Here is a 19,131-nt window from a genome sequence, read left to right on the forward strand (position 1 = left end):
AGTGTAATACAGAATAACTTAAAAGAGGAATGGCATTGTGGCTTAAACAAATATCTTTTTAAAATAAATAGACACACAGATGGACTATGTAAGGTGGAAGAAAGGACATTTTGTGGGCATTTGAGGGCTTTGATAATGAAAGGGAAAAGCTTTCTGAGAAATTTAAATGTCTTAAGGTAACATTATGGAAATGGGATATTTTTTAAAAGGCATTGTTATATTACCTGAAAGATACAGGGCAGAGCAAGAGAATATGAACTAAGTATTGAGGAATTATAATTGTCGGTGGCTATAAACTATTCAGTCAGCCATGATCATCTAGTTTGACTTCCTACATAACATAGCTCTAAGGACTTCCCCGAATTAATTCCTGATTCGAGTCCAGTGGTGATGGTGCTACTTGGGGGTTTTAGAACCCACAGCAGGGCAACTTAACCATTTTACTCCAGGTGATATCAGGAAAAAATTAATAGGAGCACAGCAATTCTCTCTGATCAAGGATTAGCTACAAGCAAGCTTGCTTTTGTCAAACACTGCAGTTTATTAGATTTAAGCACATAGAGACATAAGCAATAAGTTTAGAACATCCTGTATATTTACCTGATATTTGGAATGGTATTGAGTTATTAACAGCAAGTTCGCAGTGGCCAGTTGCTTACTCACCAGGGAGAAAAAGGTGTCTGGAAAAATGTCTCTTAAGATGGCTTCAAAGGACTGCTTTACAGTATACTTTATTAATAATTATTTTTATAACTAACTTTTATAAAATGCATAAGTCATAATGACCCCTACTGGATTATTACTTTTAAAACTTTTAATAAACTTTTAATATTAGAGGTGGTTAGATTCAAGGTTTTTCATCTACCAAGGTTTTCAGGAGTTGACTCACTGCATACCCTCAATCCAGGGCAACAATGGTTGAAATAGACCATATCTTCTTGGGGAAAATGTAATCTTTATTTAAAAATTTCCAGTGATGGAGACTCTACAATGTTCCTTGATAAGTTGTTCCAATGGTTAATCACCCTCACTGTTTAAAAACTTGCAATTTATTTCTAGTCTGAATTCTCTAGTCTCAAATTCAAGTCATTGGATTTTGTTACATATTGGTCTGCTAGACTGAAAAGCCCCTCATCAAATTTTTGTTTCCATTATAGATGTTTATATATGTGATCAAGTGACTTCTTAACCTTCTCTTTGATAAGCTAACTATATTGAACTTTTTGAGTCTCTCATTATAAGCCACGTTTTCTAATTCTTTAATAATTTTCATGGCTCTCCTATGAACCATCTCCAATTTTTCTACATTATTTTTGAACAGTGGACACCAGATCTGGACACAGAATTCCAGTAGCAGTAACACCAGCACCACATAGGTTAACCTCCCTTCCCAGTCCTACTTGATATTCACCTGTTTATACATCCAAGGATTGCATTATCCGTTTTGTTAATGCTGGAAGCTCATGTCCAGCTGATTATCCATTATAACCCCCACATCTCTTTTTCAGAGTTGTTGTTGCCAGGATAAAGTTCCCCATCCTGCACATATGGCCTGCATTCTTGTTTTTAGCTATGTGACCTTACATCTGGCCATATTGAAACACATGTTGTTAGCTTGCACTCAGTTTATGAAGTTATCCAGATTGCTCTGTGATAGTGACCTGGTAGAAAAAATCAGTAATAAATCAAGTCAGAAGAAACTTCCTAGCAGTTGAGGCTTTGTATCCAAATGGAATAATCAATGCAAATTACAAGAAACATTGATCACATCTCCATTTACAGAAATATTAAGGAATCAGAATCATCACATTTTAATTCATTAAAAGCCTGGCAAATGCTCTCTATTTTAGTGGGTTGCTAAGTCTCTTAATAATAAAATTATCATGTATTCTTGTCAGTAAATAGGAAGATAAAGTACATCAAAATGAAACAAAATAAGCCTAGTATTATTATGTCTATAATGCTGAGCTTAGTTCCTGAGAATTTGATGTTATAGTGTTTGTGGTAATGATGAGCAAACTTCAAAATATTTGGGGTAAAATCCTAGCCTCACTCAAGTCAGTGGAATTGACCTAAATAGGGCCAGGATTTCACCCTTGGAGTCTGGGTTAGGCATAGATACTTATCAAAACTACCTAAACTTCTTAATTGTCCAAAATTGGGCTACAAAACTCATAAAAACAGTTTCTCTTTGATTTCCTGTAATGTGTGCTTCCAACTGGACTAGACATGCCAAGAGCTTTCTTTCTATTGGTATTGTAACCCATATGCTTCCAAATTCTAAAAAAATAATTTCAAAGATGAAAAATAAACTTCTTCAAGCATCAAAAAAGATTCAGGGCTAGTGTCTGCTCTATTGCAGAAACGTAAATTCAAAGTATCTCCATCAATTGGATTCACATTGGTGTAATTTCGAGCATTATCTGGCTTTCTATTTGAGTTTGATTCCAGCATGGAAAAAAAAGCCTGGGTTGTTCTACCTGATTTGATCTGCCTATTTAGAGTTCATGTACATTCATGTCAAGAAGATCTTCCTAATGAAGTGGTACAACAGATTGGAAACCGCAGGGCAGGGAAGCATGGAGTTAGATTCACAGAATGCTTCCTTGCATTTTCTATCAATTTCCAGTTTCTGAAATTTTTGACTAGTTCTGTCAAGTAGTCAGACCATAGAATAATCATAAACGCAGAGCACATTGTCAAGTGATGGATAATGGATAATCTGCCCCCCAAAAGAGAAGGAAGTTGTAATGGTCCCTCACTCCCCCATGGGGAGGAAGGCCACTCAGTCCATTCCTGTCTGGCCAGGACCAGAGTCTCCAGGACAGCGAACAGCCCACAATAGGGCTGGGCAACCAATAATCTTAGTCAGGCTTTAGCCTGGGTTTGGGCGGCTCAAGCCGTCAACCTTTAAATAGAGTCTATAACTGAGCTGGGGGCCCAGGCTTGAGGAGCTTCAGGCTACCATCAAGCAAAACAGTTTCAGGGCTGGCTGTAGCCTGGGCAGTGCTCAGGCAGACTGCAAAGCAAATGGTCTATAAGGGAGCTCGTAAGGGAGGATCCTTCTTCAGGGCTAGAGCTTCCCTGCACCATGTAGGGAGTCAGCCCTCAGAGTAGGGTGGCAGGGGGATACGGGCCCGCCCTATTCCACCGTGTCCCAGTCCAGGGCCCTGGCAGGGGCAGGATGGCTGCCCCTGTGTCGGCAGGGATCCAGCCGCAACACGCTGACTGAGCCACACCTGGCTTTGCAGCCAGCTGCTCTGTGGCTGCCCCGGGTCACTTCCTGCCTCCCCAGGGTTTGATACCTGTGGCCTCCAGGCCTCTTCCGGCTCCTCAGGGTGCATGGCTGCAGGCACTCTGGGCCGGTCCTCGTCGGTGTCTGGGGATCAGGAACAGCCAGGAGCAGGTTCCTCTCTGGGATGCTTCAGAACAGGCAGAGTGTCCTGCTCCTCTTCAAGCTCTGACCCAACTGTTCTTTAGGACCTGCCTGTTATACTTCCGGCCATGCCCCGGTACTTCTGCTGAGGGGATGGGGCAATATAGGCTCCACCCGCGAGTGTAATGGTCCCTCCCCTCCAGAGGGAGGCCACAAGTACATAAGTGATATTAAGAATATCTTGATGGCTGTCCCTGAGATAATATTTTCCATATAGGTTTCACTTATATTGCTTAACCTTGAAAGAAGGTGCTTTATCAACCAGTCAAGCCAGCTTTTCAGGTTGCTGGTTATCTATGTAAAGAAAAAGGGATTTTTATATAGTAGAAAAAGGATACTGAAGTAGGGGGATGTTTTTATATATTTACCAGAGAACAATGGAAGGAAGAAATGGGGGTACAGAGAAAAATTATTTCATGTGATACTATGGAAGTTATTTGGGAGAGGATCTATTTTCATTTCAAATTAAAAAGGAATTACTTTATGATGAGATGTGCTATACTAAGTGGTTTGGCAAAGGATCTATGCAAAAGTTAATTTGCAATGAGAGATGTTTGAGGCATAATTAGAAAAAAGTAGGTTATATAATTGGAGAAAATACAAGGCAAAATAAGAGAGTCACTGAAAGTTCTCATTTTCTCTGAAAGGTTAGAGAATGTAGATTTGAGTTTTTAGCAGCTTAAAAAAAGGAACAAGAGGACAAAGGGGAATCTTATAAAATTTTAAAGAAAACAGAGTTGAGAGATGCTTTGAGAGTATTTGACTTTCTATTGACAATGAGAACAAAAGTATATAACATTTTTAAAAATGCAGAAGACTAGAATCAAATATTAATAAAATATTGTGTGTGCTTAGGGGAAAAATGTCTGACATTTTCTTTTCCATTTGGTAAATATTTGTTGTTCTCCTTTCTTAATTTTCAAACTGGCACTTCTTGTTTAGTTTTATATTTGTGCATCAGTACCATTCATTATGTCAGTGCAGCACCACACTAAGAGCAAAGTTTATTACCAACTTTTGTTACAGAACTAAGGGAAAAAAGTGTCTGAAACAGTTTTTGGTGTGTGTAATCCCCCTATCATATTGGCTTTAATTGTAGATTTCTGATGAATACTCAGCATTATGTGGGAGATTATCACACAGTTATCTTCAGATCAAAACAAAGATCTAAGAACAAATCCAGTTGCATAAGTGTATCTAAAAACCTAATACTATTAACTTTCCATTTAGGCCTAACTATCTTCTGGTGTTGATCCAGTCTCAACCGGAGAAAATGGAGCATTCTGAAAGAGAAAATTTTAAAATGGCTGATTAGCTATGTTTTTTGTTTGTAGTGATATTGTACCAATGTTTGTCCCAGGATATAAGAGAAACAAGGTAAGTATGGTAATATTTTTCATTGCACCAACTTCTGTTGGTAGAACGTACAAGTTTTCAAACTTTCAGAGTTCTTCTCCAGGCTTGGGGAAAGAAAAAGAGTGTCTGAGCTGAATTCAAGTTGGGACAGATGTTACCCTCATGCTTAACGATCTGTCACAACTTGTGTTTAGCTCAGACACTCTGATGTCTTCCCCCAGACCTGAAGAAGAACTGTATGTAGTTTAAAAGCTTGTTCCTTATACCACCAGAACCTGGTGCAATGAAAAATATTACCTCACCTACCTTGTCTCTCTGATTAGCCATGGTCATCCACTGACGCTGAGCAAACCAAATGTCAAGGAATGTATAAGAAAAAAAAACAGTTATTACACTCAGTGTTTCTTTCATCGACAGCACGTCAACTGTAAGTATTTGCAGTAAAGAAATCTATCATACTCATCATCTCAGTTGAATGACATTTATGTCCTGATTCACTAAAACAATTTGCTAGTGTTAATGAGAATGCTTATGAATTGGTTCCTGCTTAGTCGTACAATCTTAACTAATCTTAATTATAACTGTTGACATTTTTACCTAAAATAACTCACAAGCAAGTATTTACAACATTCAACCAGAACCAGCTCTTAGCTCTGTCTTGCTAATCCTCTATCAGGACATAGTGTTTGGTCTCATTGATTCTAATAGTACTACGCGCAGGAGCTTTTAGGATTAGCTGCTTGTTTTGCTTTTTTTTTTTTTTCAAACCATATGACTTTTCTAATCTGATCAACTAGGGTCAAATTTCCATGGTAGTGGGCCTGGTTTGAGTTTAGAGATGTATTGAATTATCCATGTCTTTTTCTGCCCACCTCAGAGGTGAAAGTAAGCTGGTATGGTCCGGTGTGGTAAAAGCTGGTACAGAACTGACTGTATCGGCAGGGGGCAGCTTCCCCAGGCTGGCAGTTTTAAAGGGCTCTGGGCTTCCGGTAGCAGAAGGAGCCCCTGGCCCTTTAAATCACCACCAGAGCCCCAGGACTTCCGGCCACTGCTGCAGCTACCGATACCATGTGGCTCCGGCAGTGATTTAAAGGGCCCGAGGCTCCTGGCCACCACTAATGGAGCTAGAGCCCTGGGCCCTTTAAATCATAGCTGGAGCCCCTGGGTAACGGCAGCAATTTAAAGGGCCCAGGGATTTAAAGGCCCTGCTCCTTCTTCCCAAACCTCAGCTCCCCACTCAGGACCCAGGCCCTGCATACCAGTAAGTCCTTTAAGTTACTTTCACCCTAGCCCACCTCTATCCTGTGACCAATTAGTCCTTCAGTTGTGTGGATTTATAGAAGATGAAAGGTTACTACTCTACATGAGTATGATTAGCAGAGTCATGCTCAGAATAAAAGATTTGTGCCACTAAAAACCTACCAATTTTAAAAGAATAGATCACTTGTTACCTGAAAAACTGTTACTACCATTGTGTCCTCCCCAAAGGATCTTTTCCTAAGCTATAAACTCTTGGAAATAGGGTTGTACAATAAAAATCCTGACACAGCCTTGAATATAGTGTTGCTACTGGGATACTATAATGTATGCAACAAACTACCAAGGGTAATAAAAGGAGCCACTAGTATAAATTATTTTAAAATGGACAGAAGACAGTTATGTGGGGAAAATAAATATTTTTGGGGTAGAACTGCTATACCAAAGGCAGGCACATGCAGTAAATGCCAAGTACTAAGCTTTTATGAGATTTACTGAAAAAACTCAAGGTAGCATCATTTTTTTTTTCTTTGAGGAAAATGAAGTTATTACAAGATATCAAGCCAAATCTCATTGATTTATTACCACTTTATCATCACATTTAATGTTCTTTGTTTAAAGCCATTGAAACTGGGCTCCTGATTTCCTTCTGGGAAACAGTGGATTGTATTTTGGGTTGAAACTATCCTACCTCTTAACAAATACAACTTGCAAATATTTTCACGACACACCATGCCCAACCTACAATACCAATTTTCAAAGTGTGAATTCTGACTTGGCATGCAGAAAACGTGCAGATATTTATGAATCTGTACTACGGATGTTGAAACTCTCCATTTGTTTGCTCAGATTTGGTATCTGCAAACACACATGTAAATGCTTTTGATTCACATATTTGCATGTGCAAATCATCCTTTGTTTCTTATGGAAATAAAATAACCTCATGACTGAATAACCTCATTTATAATAATTCACTTTTGCAGATGGGAGGAGCTCCCTGTATCTTTCAGTGGAGGCTGGTGACATCTAATATTGGGTAGAGAAAATGGTACACTCAGAGTATCATTAATATAGAATCATTAAAGACCTGAACTTATGTATTATCCTAACTAACTAGGCAGGCTGACACTTTTGCATATGCTGCATTTTGTGTCCAATGTGACTTATAACTAATGATTTTTTAAAATCAAATGATTTTTGGAGTGTAGATTGGCAATATGATGGCACCATCAACTTTCAGCCAATCTGTTAATTTTTGAAAATTTGGGGTTGGCAGTATTGAAAGTTTGTTTGGAGTATTGTTGTCCAATAAAAAGTATTATCTCACCTATCTTGCCTCTCTCATATCCTGTCACCAGCATGGCCTACAATAGTCCACTACAAGAGATTATCTCACAAATATTAAAACTGTCGATCTTTAAAGTCAAATTCATATAAGCACAAAATGTGCAGTCCGCAAACTGAGTACAACGTGATCATCATTGTTTATACCAGCATTAGTTAAAGTGCTTTGTGAATATGGTGCAATAATTTTCATCATAACAGTATATGACCTGGATCATCACCAGTGAGCTTTAGCCCTCTGTCATGTGCTGTGATACATATCTATCCATATGCTCTGGAGTGCTATTCAAGAAAAATGCCCACTGGAAAATAAAATAGAGGTCAACAGGAGCTTGGGAAAGCAAAACAATTTCATTGGGAGTTTCAATGTTCAAAGAATGCAAGGATCAAGTCCTACATAGTTTTATAGGTGACTAATAATTGACAAAGACAATCTCCCAACTCTGAGAATACAATATACAAAATGCAAATAAAGTTCAAATCCTGTCAGCTAAAGCTGCTCCAAAAATTTTGATGAATGGAAAGAAGATGTTTAAATGTTCGTGAACTTTAGTTCCATTTTTCAGTCAGCCTTAATAGCCACATAATTTCCTGAATCTTCCTTTATATTTTGTCAGTTACGATATAGTAGTGAGAAAACAAAAAAATGCTTGTGGGGTAGTTCACAAAGAAAACCAAGCATAAAAAAAATCAATAACATTACAGAGACTGTAGTCACATCAGAGGGAAGGTATTGCTTCTCTGTTTAGTTTAATGAGATCATTAAAGTCACAATGTCCTGATAGGAAAGTAGCTTTCTAACATTTCAGACATCTTCACTTTAACAAATTTGGTGACTTTCTTTGCAGTTTTCAACAAACTGAAGTTTCTAGATTACTCTTGAAATGAGTCTTAACTATCTCCATAACAATTGTTTTTGAAAGCAGGATGGAGTCTGATCCTGGCACCCATTCTCAATCCGTTAGAATTATATTACTGGTAAAGAGAGCTTATATGAAATCAAGACTATCAGAGAATGTAAAAACTTTTATCTTCACTCTGAGCTGAATTAAAAATATCAGACAAGTAAAAATTATTTCTTATACATCACTTCCCACATTCACTGCAAAGATTGTTCCAGACTCTCCTAACTCAATGAAGTCTCACTAAATGAAGATTTATTTCAGATTTTTAGTCTCATCCATTTTCTATTGAAATAGTTCACTGTCCTTATAATAATCCAACTATTTTGGTAAATCTGTTTGATCCTACTGTAAAATATGAAAGAAGGGGCTCTGGCATGGGCTTATAACTTTGCACACCAGGCAACCTCATGACATTGGCAGTTTTTAAAATGCATTAAAGGGCATATTCTGCCCTGAGAACTCTCATTGATATAATTGGAAACTGCATATGGATGGAGGGCTATGTAGTATTCATCAAGTATGAAAATTACTTTCCTTGCAGCCATTTTGCTAGTTGTATGTGAAGCAGGTACAAATGTCCATGGTACACAGATGTCTTCTGGGTGAAACACAATGTATTTCTGTTATTTTAAATACAGCTGAAAATTGATATTTATGGGTGCTTTATACTATTTAGTTTGTTTTTGAACATGGCTGTTCTTTTGTGGTCTCTTCCACTGCCAGCTCTCAGACTCCCCCCAGTCCTGAAGTATTTTCATACTGTATGCAGTTATAAAAAAGGCTTCAATGCAACTTAGTATACAGACAGAAAACACTTCTCAAGCAGACATGAAAATGCATTAAACAATATTAGCCAGAATGAAAACTGGAAAAAAGCCATCAGCTATTTTCCCATCAACATCTATTATTGGTAGCACTTTATACAGCATATGGAAAAAAGAGCTCAGTCTGACATTTCCAACAAAAATGAGATTACTGTGTTACCACTAAGATGGAGGTGAAGACAAGCTTCTGTTATATACTTCTATTTAATATCCTTGGAATAGGACTGAGTTGACTTCATTAAATGGCCATGTATTAACATACTTCTTGATATTTTCATATAGCTGCAGCTGTGGCATAAGGTTCATACTATGTATAAGCAGACCTACAGTGGGAGTTTATAGGTATACTGCAGGCAGGGTTAAATGAATCTGTTCGTGTGGCTGTACAACTTTGAATTGAGTCAGAAAGATTGGGATAACTACAGTGTGAATAGGGAGCCATCCATTAAACTGACATAGAGTTGTGCAAAATGTTCCCCTCAAACCACACACACAAAAAAATCAACTTACTGGACCTTTATTTGATTTTTGGTTACCAAACCAGTAGCTGTTTAGCAGAACTTTTGTGTATCCTATGAAGCAGTTTTTTCGATTTTAGTACCATGAATATTTTGGACACATTGTCAGCAATGGAGGACTGATGTCCATGCACAAAAATACAGTTGTGATAATGTAAGCAATTGTATCTTTGTCATGCACACTTCTTTGTAAGTTGATCCTGGTGTCTTCCTTTTGAAAATGTGGCCCTTTGAGATTTCTCTTCACTGGCAGATTTCACATTTGGTTTGTGTTCCCCAGAAATAGTAACATGGAGAAGGCCATAATTTTTTCTTAAAATATAGCCAAAAGTCTTTCAGTTATTGTAAATTATTAAACTCAATTCAAACACACAGTAACACTTACATACCCATACTAGAAGTACTAGCTGTTTCTACGGTGACTAGCTGAAGCAATCTTGGAACTGTTAGCAATTATCTTTGAATTAATGAAGGACTGGTGAGGTCCCAGATGCCTGGAGAAGGGTAAACATAGTGTTTTTAAAAAAGGGAACAAAGAGGACCTGAGGAATTACAGGCCAGCCACTCTGACTTCAATATCTGGAAAACGACTGAAGCAAATAATTAAACAAGCAATTTGTAAGCACCTAGAGGATAATAGGGTTATAAGAAACAGCCAGCATGTATTTGTCAAGAACAACTAATGCCAAACCAACTTAATTTCCTTCTTTGACAGGGGTACTGGCCTACTGGATGGTGGGAAGTAGTAGATATGATATATCTTGATTTTTAGTGAGACTTTTCACACATTCCCACATGACATTCTCATAAGCGAAGTAGAGAAGTGTGGACCAGGTGAAACTACTATGAAGTGTGTGCAAAACTGCTTGAAAAACTATTCTCAAAGAGTAGTTATCAATAGTTTGCTATCAACATAGGAGGGAGTATCTAGTGGGTTTTCAGAGGGATCTGCCATGGGTCTAGTACTGGTCAATATTTTCATTATACTTAGATAATGGAGTAGACAGTATGCATATAAAATTGGTGGATTATACCAAACTGGGAGGCATTGCAAGCTCTTTGGATGACAGAATTAGAATTTAAAACAACCTTGAAAAATTAGAGAATTGGTCTGAAATCAACAAGATGGAGTTCATTAAAGACAAGTGCAAAGTACTACACTTAGAAAGGAAAAATCAAATATACAGCTATAAAAGGAGGAGTAACAGGGTAGGTAGAAGTACAGCTGAAAAGGATCTGGGGATTATAATGGATCACAAACTGAATATTAGTCAACAATATAATGCAGTTGTGAAGAAGGCTAATATTCTGGGGTGTATTAACAGAAGTTGAATAGTAATGCATGGGAGGTATCTATCACACTCTATTTGGCACTGGTGAGGCCTCAGATGGAGTATTGTCTCCAGTTCTGGGTGCCACTCTGTAAAAAAGATGAGGGAAAACTGGAGATAGTCCAGAGAAGAGCATCAAAAAAGCTAAAAGTTTAGAAAACCCTGACCTAAGGGAAAAGGTTAAAAAAATAGGCATATTTAGTCTTTAGAAAAGAATACTGAGAGGGGACCTGAAACAGTCTTCAAATATGTTACAGGTTGTTCTAAAGAGGATGGTGATCAATTTTTCTCCATATCCACTGAAGATAGGACAAGAAGCAAGGGGCTTAATCTGCAGCAAGAAAGATTTAGATTAAATACTAGGAAAATCTTTCTAACTATACAGGTAGTGTGATGGGGTGTGTACCCCACACAGTCCTCGAATTGGTTAATGTGGACCTGAGAGGCCAATTAACATATGTGGCAACGCCTGCAATAGAGAGAAAACCAGGTTTAATTTATAATGAATCCCATCTGGGGAGGAGCTGGGTTGTGATTGTAAAGCCAGGAATCCCTGTGGCCCTTTTCTGCTAGGGACAAGAGTCTGCAGTGATCCTCTGGAGAACAGAAGAGATAGGAAGTGGTCCAGGGCAGTAGCAAGGATTCTGAGGGAGTAGATCTTGAGTGTCAACAATAGCATGAGCCCAGAGTCCAGGCCAGACACCTGACATAAGGTCTCGGAATTATCTGTTGAACCTTTTTTGTCGAATATGTTACCCTGAAAGGGGAGATGTAAATATTGTGACCGGGCTGGAGGGCTGAATTTTGGAAGAGAGACCGCTGCTGTGATGGAGCAACTGTTGGCAGGGAGCACCGGAGTGAAAGACAGCTACTGGCCATACCTGGCCATGAAGAAGTTCTCCTGCAGTGAGTGAACACCTTTGTAAGTAGTTAAGCTCTAACACAGGCTTCCAAGGGAGGCTGTAGAATCCCCATCATTAGGGATTTTGAGAACAGGTTAAGGATGGTTAAGGTTCATTTGGTCCTCCCTTAGCACAGGGGGCTGGACTTGACAATCCCTGAGATCACTTCCAGCCCTTCCTTTCCATTATTTACATTGGGCAAATCCAAGGGTATATAACTTAAAATATTCATTGATAAATGTGGGTAGAGGGAGTCAAATACTTGCTCACTTTCACCACTATCTGAGAGAATGTAAGCCACAGCTATATAAGGTCCATATTTTTGTCCAGTTTAATGAGGACAGGTACAGGGTGAAAGCATTCACTTGGCTATATTTTCTAGGAAGCAGCCATTGCACTGCTCTGGCTATCAGAAAGAAAGAGACAAAATAACAGATGTAACTAACATATTATAGATTAGATCTGCTGGACAGAAGAATGTATTGTTGTGGAGGTGTCTGGAATAATATCTCAGAAATTTAAAGTCACTTGCTTTTCAAAAGGGATTTTTAATTGAGCAAGCTGCCCTTATAAGTGGATATATAAGTCCTGCGCTTAATGCATTGGGTTTAATATTTGTTCTGCAGTAGTCTTACAAAAGGAAGTAGTGTTGCAAAAAAAATTGAAGGCTAGTGATTACTGCACTTTATTTCCTCCACTTTCAGTGTATAAAACTTCTAAACATGATTTTCAATCACTTTAAAAATAATGTTCTTGCTTTGTATATTAAACCACTCTAGTTCACTATGTAGACAGGAGTGTGGTCCAGTGGTTACAGCAGAACAGTAGAAGCCAGACCTTGATTCTGTTCCCAGCTTTGCTAACTCACTTTGTGACCTTGACCAGATTGATTATTTTGTACCTCCATTTACCCATCTATGAAACACACACCACTTTTAGAAAAAAATCAAATGTGGGTACCTCGAGTGTGGCCTTTACAACATGTCAGAGTTTCTGAGCACTCATTGTCATCCACTAAAGGAGCTGTGTGTATTCAGCATCTTCGGGGGAGGGGGGAAATCAAGTAACTTTTCACTGGGTTCCTAAAATAAATTAAGATTTAGGTGCCTACTTTTAAAAAGCCAAGTTTGAAAACGTTGACTACAACCACCACCTCACAATGGGGTGGTCTGAGGCTTATGTGACACCCAAACAAAAACATTATGAGCTTCAGGTTGTGCAAGAGCATATCCTAAGAACCAAGGAGATTACCATTTCAGATATTCTTACTTTAAAAATATCTATTTTTGTTTCTATCCCCAAGATTCTGAAATCAGAGTTAGTTTTGCATTTAAATGTAATTTTGAGGAATTGTGTATCTGATGATGGTTGTAGATAAAATTGAATGAAAGTTGGTCATGGAGATTCTGTGTGTCCGAGCATTATGACTGAGTAGTAAAACACATAAATGATTGTTACAGGTGTCAACGTCACCTTGCCTGGTGTCTTTCTTGATTTTTAGTCTGGGGGCAGATTGGATGGAGAGAAAAAATGCCACAACATGAAAGCACATCAGAGATTTTAGTGTGCTCTAGCAGGGTCTACATGAACCAATTAATGCACAACGCATTAATGGGTTTTAGAAATGACACCCATGTTGAGCACATTATCCCACCAAGCAGACAAGGTTCTGGAGAACACGGTAATTGCTTCAGAGAGATGCTGCTACAATGTAAGGCTACTTACAAAATGTTTCCAAATCATTTTCTTAGTAACTGTTGAGAAATTAATTTGCATAATCTTCACTTATAAATTAAAGTTCTTGTGGATAAATGTCCCTGAATTTTTAAAATTAGCAAAAGCAGTAGCAGGTAAACTTTCACAGCTGTATGCAGAGTGAGTCTAGGGGAGAGCTGGGAATTAATACAGTGGGAGATATTCATAGAAACTTAATTTCTGCAGCTATTTGAAACGTTGATTTTGATAGGGATGTCTTAATTCATGGTGACTTCACAGGCTTATTTCCTTTTAAATTTAAACAACACAACCTTAACTATGGAGCTCCTGAGGCTCCTTCAAACTTGTAAACTGTTCTGATGTTTTCAGATGGGCAGTGTAAACAATTACAAGAAATTATTAGGTCTTGGATAACATTTCCAAAACTTCCAAAGTGACTTAGGAGCCTAAGTTCCATTGACTTTCAGTGAAGGCTTGTATACATCCAGTGGGGTAATGTGCACTACAGAAATTGCACTCCTGTGGTGCACACTACCCCGCCATGTAGACAAGCCCTGAGACATTTCAATGAAGCTTCAAAGAATAACTTAGGCACTTTTGAAAATATTGTCTGTAGTCTTCAAAGCAAGAGGGCTTATTTTTGTCTGACAGCTCAGGACCCTGTTTGAAGTCTTCCACAAAATTTAGGAGGGATTGGATCAAGGTAAAGTGCTTTGTAGTTTAGGCTTATCTCTAGCAAAGGTAAAGTAAAGGAAGTGAAGTCAGACTTTGGTACTTGTTCTAAGAGCTCACTATTATGGAAGAGAATTTAGTACTCCACAATGGTGTGCTTAGATTGGACCAGAAAATACAATATTTAAATGACATGGGAAAATAACTTGAATGCATTTTAACAAAGAACACTCAAACATGTTGCACCCATTTATTTTCTGATATGTTAATTAAGCATTCACAAATTAACTCCATCTAAATATTTCTGCCAAATGAAAACCTAAGATGCCCGTTCCCCTAATTACGGAATGGAAATGTTTACTAATTTATAGAAAAGCGGTATTATAAATGCATGGTATTGTTAAATTGTTAAGACATATCTAATATCATAACTGCATAGATATTCTTACTGTATTAAAAGTAGTGATGAGTTCACCTCAAAGTTTAGGAGTTGGCCACCTATTCAAAACTTATCTGAAATTATTAGAACCTTTAAATTCTTCTCTTGAACTCTCTGTCCCTCCTTTGTGCCCCATCTTCCTCCATTCCACCTTACAAACCAAACAGATCCTTCCTTTCTTCCCAGCTCTCTTTCCTGCGTCAAGTATTGTCAACTGACAAATGACTCCTCACACATCAGAGAACAAATCTTCCCTACCTCCCATCATTCAGATGCAGCACACTCTTTGTATATCTGAGTAGCATACCTTTTTTCATTTGCCTTTGTTTTTATTCTGTTAAATCAGTTTCTTATGGGACAAGTTTGGTCTTCAGATCCTTCTCACTCTGGGACGTCCGAGAGGAGCCCTGGAATGCATTGTGCAGTGTCTAGCTGTGAACACAGTACATTGTAGGAAGGCAGAAAAAAACTTAAAAACAAATTTGAAGACTTGTAAAAGGAGTGCCATTTCTGAGACTAAATTGTTTCCCAGGATGATATGCTTAACATTGATCTATTGCATTATTTTAAATGGTCCAAAAGGGCTATGTGATATTTTAGTCTAGCTACCTGTTAAAAATTAACTTAAGACATTGTCATTTTTTTACATTATGGAAAGTTTAGAGCATATTGAAACATAATTTATCTTGAAGTCCATTGAATCATTCCTTCCTATGATCATTGTAATCCAAGATAATTGGTAAACCCCTTTATCAGCTGGCCTAAAAAAGACTAATTTGTCATTAGTCAAATTTTGCTGCATAATAAATTTGGCCTTACAGATATTCCTATTATCATTCTGACATTTAGACCTATAAATACTATTGATGTCTCTCCTCACAAATTCAAAGCATCTCTCTATGGAGAAGTTAATCCTAGATGGTATGGATTTCCACCTATGTTTTGACTGTTTTAGCAGAATATAGTTTATCTGTTAATTTATTTAATCTCTTTCCATTGGACAGACTTTCTGCAAGATCTGTCTCTATTATACATTGATTCAGAAAGAGATGAGTACACTGAAGAGACTTCAGATGTATATATTATTTTCATCTGTAAGTATTTTTGTCTTACTATCTTCTTCCCTCCACTCTCAATCTTGTGTGCCTCATCTTCTTTTTCTTCAGGTTAGCTCATATTTCCTCCCTCACAAAAGTGACAGATGTTGATGATTGAATAACTTCTGGTTGTAATATTAAATGGATCCTGTCAGTGGCCTGGTCTACATTATGCGTTTAAACTGATTTTAGCAGCGTTAAACCGTCCACACTACGAGGCCCTTTATATCGATATAAAGGGCTCTTTAAATCGGTTTCTGTACTCCTCCTCTCCCCGACGAGAGGAGTAGCGCTAAAATCGGTATTACCATATCCGATTAGGATTAGTGTGGCTGCAAATCGACAGTATTGGCCTCCGGGCGGTATCCGCTCTGGACAGCAATCTCAACTTGGATGCACTGGCCAGGTAAACAGGAAAAGCCCTGCGAAATTTTGATTTTCATTTCCTGTTTGTCCAGCCTGGAGCTCTGATCAGCATGGGTGGCAATGCAGTCCCAAATCCAGAAAGAGCTCCAGCATGGACCGTAAGGGAGATACTGGATCTGATTGCTGTATGGGGAAACAAATCTGTTCTATCAGAGCTCCGTTATAGGAGACGAAATGCCAAAGCGTTTGAAAAAAAAAATCTACAGACTACACAGTGCTGCGTGACAAGCGTAACGGGAAGCCAGAGACTCAAACAGATGCTCATGGAGGGAGGGGGTACTGAGGACTCCAGCTATCCCACAGTCCACAGCAGTCTCCGAAAAGTATTTGCATTCTTGGCTGAGCTCCCAATGCCTGTAGGGTCAAACACATTGTCCGGCATGGTTCAGGAAATAGATCGTCAATTTACTCCCCCTCCCCACATGAAAGAAAAGGGAAAGAAATCGTTTCTTGACTTCTTTCAATGTCACCCTATGTCTACTGAATGCTGCTGGTAGACACGATGCTGCAGCAGTGAAGAGCAGTATCCGCTCCTCTCCCCTCCCTGGTGGCAGATGGTACATGCTTTATAACTGCTGAATACCCCTGGCTGGCCTAAGGGGCGCCTGGGTAAAAATAGGAATGATTCCTGGTCATTCCCAGTAGATGGGACAGAACGGCTGGTAATCGTCTTCATCATAGCCACTGGGGGCTGAGCTCCATCAGCCCCCTCCCTTTCCTGTGTAAAGAAAAGATTCTGTCCTGCCTGGACTATCATAGCAGCGGCATGCTGGGCTCCTCTCCCCCGCACCGCTTAATGTCCTGCCTGGACTGTCATAGCACGGGGAGGCTGCCTCCCCCTCTTTTTATCTCACTAATTTTTTCCTGTTTGCCTGGCCAGTGCATCCAAGTTGAGATTGCTGTCCAGAGCGGATACCGCCCAGAGGCCAATACTGTCGATTTGCGGCCTCACTGTTTCTTATTCCTGCATTCTTTATAACTTCATGACACAGATGGGGGGACACTGCCACGGTAGCCCAGGAAGGTTGAGGGAGGAGGGAAGCAACGGGTGGGGTTGTTGCAGGGGCACCCTCCGTGAATAGAATTGTAGCTCATCATTTCTGCGGGATCTGACATGGAGCAGCTGTGCTCTCTGATACACTGCTTCTCTAATACACTTGTCCCAAATTCTATGCAGGACTGACTCTATTTTTAGAAACCATAAAGGAGGGATTGACTTGGGGAGTCATTCCCAGTTTTGCTTTTGTGCCCCTGGCCGATCTCAGCCAGGGCCATCCATGATAGCAGCAGACAGCACAGAAGGACAGATAACCGTCATCTCATTGCCAAATTACACTGGCAGCAGATGGTACAGAATGACTGGTAACTGTCTCTGCTATCATGCAAAAGTAAAAGCTGCTGTGTAGTGCTGGAGTATCGCCTCTGTCCGCGGCATCCAGTACACATAAGGTGGCTGTAAAAAAAAAAAAAAAAAAAAAAAAAAAAAAAAAAAAGCTGAATGGGCTCCATGGTTGCTGTGCTATGGCGTCCGCCAGGGAAAAAGGGTGCAAAATGATTGTCTGCCGTTGCTTTCCCGGAGGAAGGAATGACTGATGACATTTACCCAGAACCACTCGCGACAATGATTTTTTTCCCCATCAGGCACTGGGCTCTCAACCCAGAATTCTAAGGGGCAGGGAAGACTCCAGGAACTATGGGATAGCTTTGGAATAGCTACCCACAGTGCAATGCTCCGGAAATCGACGCTAGCCTCGGACCATGGACGCACACCGCTGAATTAATGTGCTTAGTGTGGCCGCGTGCACTCGACTTTATACAATCTGTTTTATAAAACTGGTTTATGTAAAGTTGGAATTATCCCGTAGTGTAGACGTACCCAGTGATATGATCCCTTTAGTAACAGGTAGAGTACATGCTTGCCTGATGGTTCCTGCAATTGCTCTTCAATTCTTTTTTCAATCTTTGTAAATCTTTCCTGAAGATTTTAATTTTTGAATCTCCGTTTTGTTTTTTTACTGCCTCATACTTGGTTCAACTCTTTAATTCACCTTGTGCTTTATGAATAGGGTTAGCAATCAACAAAGTAAAGTATTCTCGAAGATAAGCAAAATTGTGTTTAAATGGAACAACAATTAAATAGAAAACACCATTTCTTGAACAAATCTGTATTATTCCTACTGATCTTTTGCTATGTATAGATTCCTAAACCTTTCAGGAATCTTGATATTTTAAACAGAGATTGAACTGTGCCAAATAGCATGGTAACTTTTTGTGTTTCAAGCATACTGCAGAATATACTAGGCCCTAAGAATATCAAACTACTAAACTCATTGTGTGAAATTCTGGGCCCACTGAAGTCAATGAGAGTTTTGCCACTGAGTTCAATAGGGCCAGAATTTCACTCTTTTATAACCAAAATTCACACTTGAATTTACAGGCTAAATTCACTATGGTATAATCAGGGAACACTTCATTGATTTCAGATCATTAGTGCACTCTGTTCTCTAACGCTTGCCAGTTTGCTTAAATAATTGTTACCCCCTTTTTGACCTGAGCAGTTAGCCAATATTTGGGATTGTTTTTGTTCAGAGAAGAAATCAAACAGGAGGTAGTATCTTTGCTTATAATTCAAAGCCTGCTTTTCCAGCCAGCACTCTGCCCAAAAAAGTATCTATCTTGACATACTCTTAGGGATACACTACATGTGATTGTCTTGCTGTCTCCTGGTTTTCTACTTCCTTTATGGATTTTTCTGGCCTACAGACACAGCTGCAGAAAATCAATCTCCAGACTCTGCATTTATATTCAATGTAAGTTTTGGGAGGTGACTTTGCTTCAGCTATTATCAAATAAAAGTTCATTTAAATGTTGCTTCATTTAGCCTTAATGAAATGTTGCTTCCACACCC

The sequence above is a fragment of the Gopherus flavomarginatus genome, chromosome 3 (assembly GCF_025201925.1).
Source record: "Gopherus flavomarginatus isolate rGopFla2 chromosome 3, rGopFla2.mat.asm, whole genome shotgun sequence".
In the NCBI taxonomy this organism is placed as follows: Eukaryota; Metazoa; Chordata; order Testudines; family Testudinidae; genus Gopherus; species Gopherus flavomarginatus.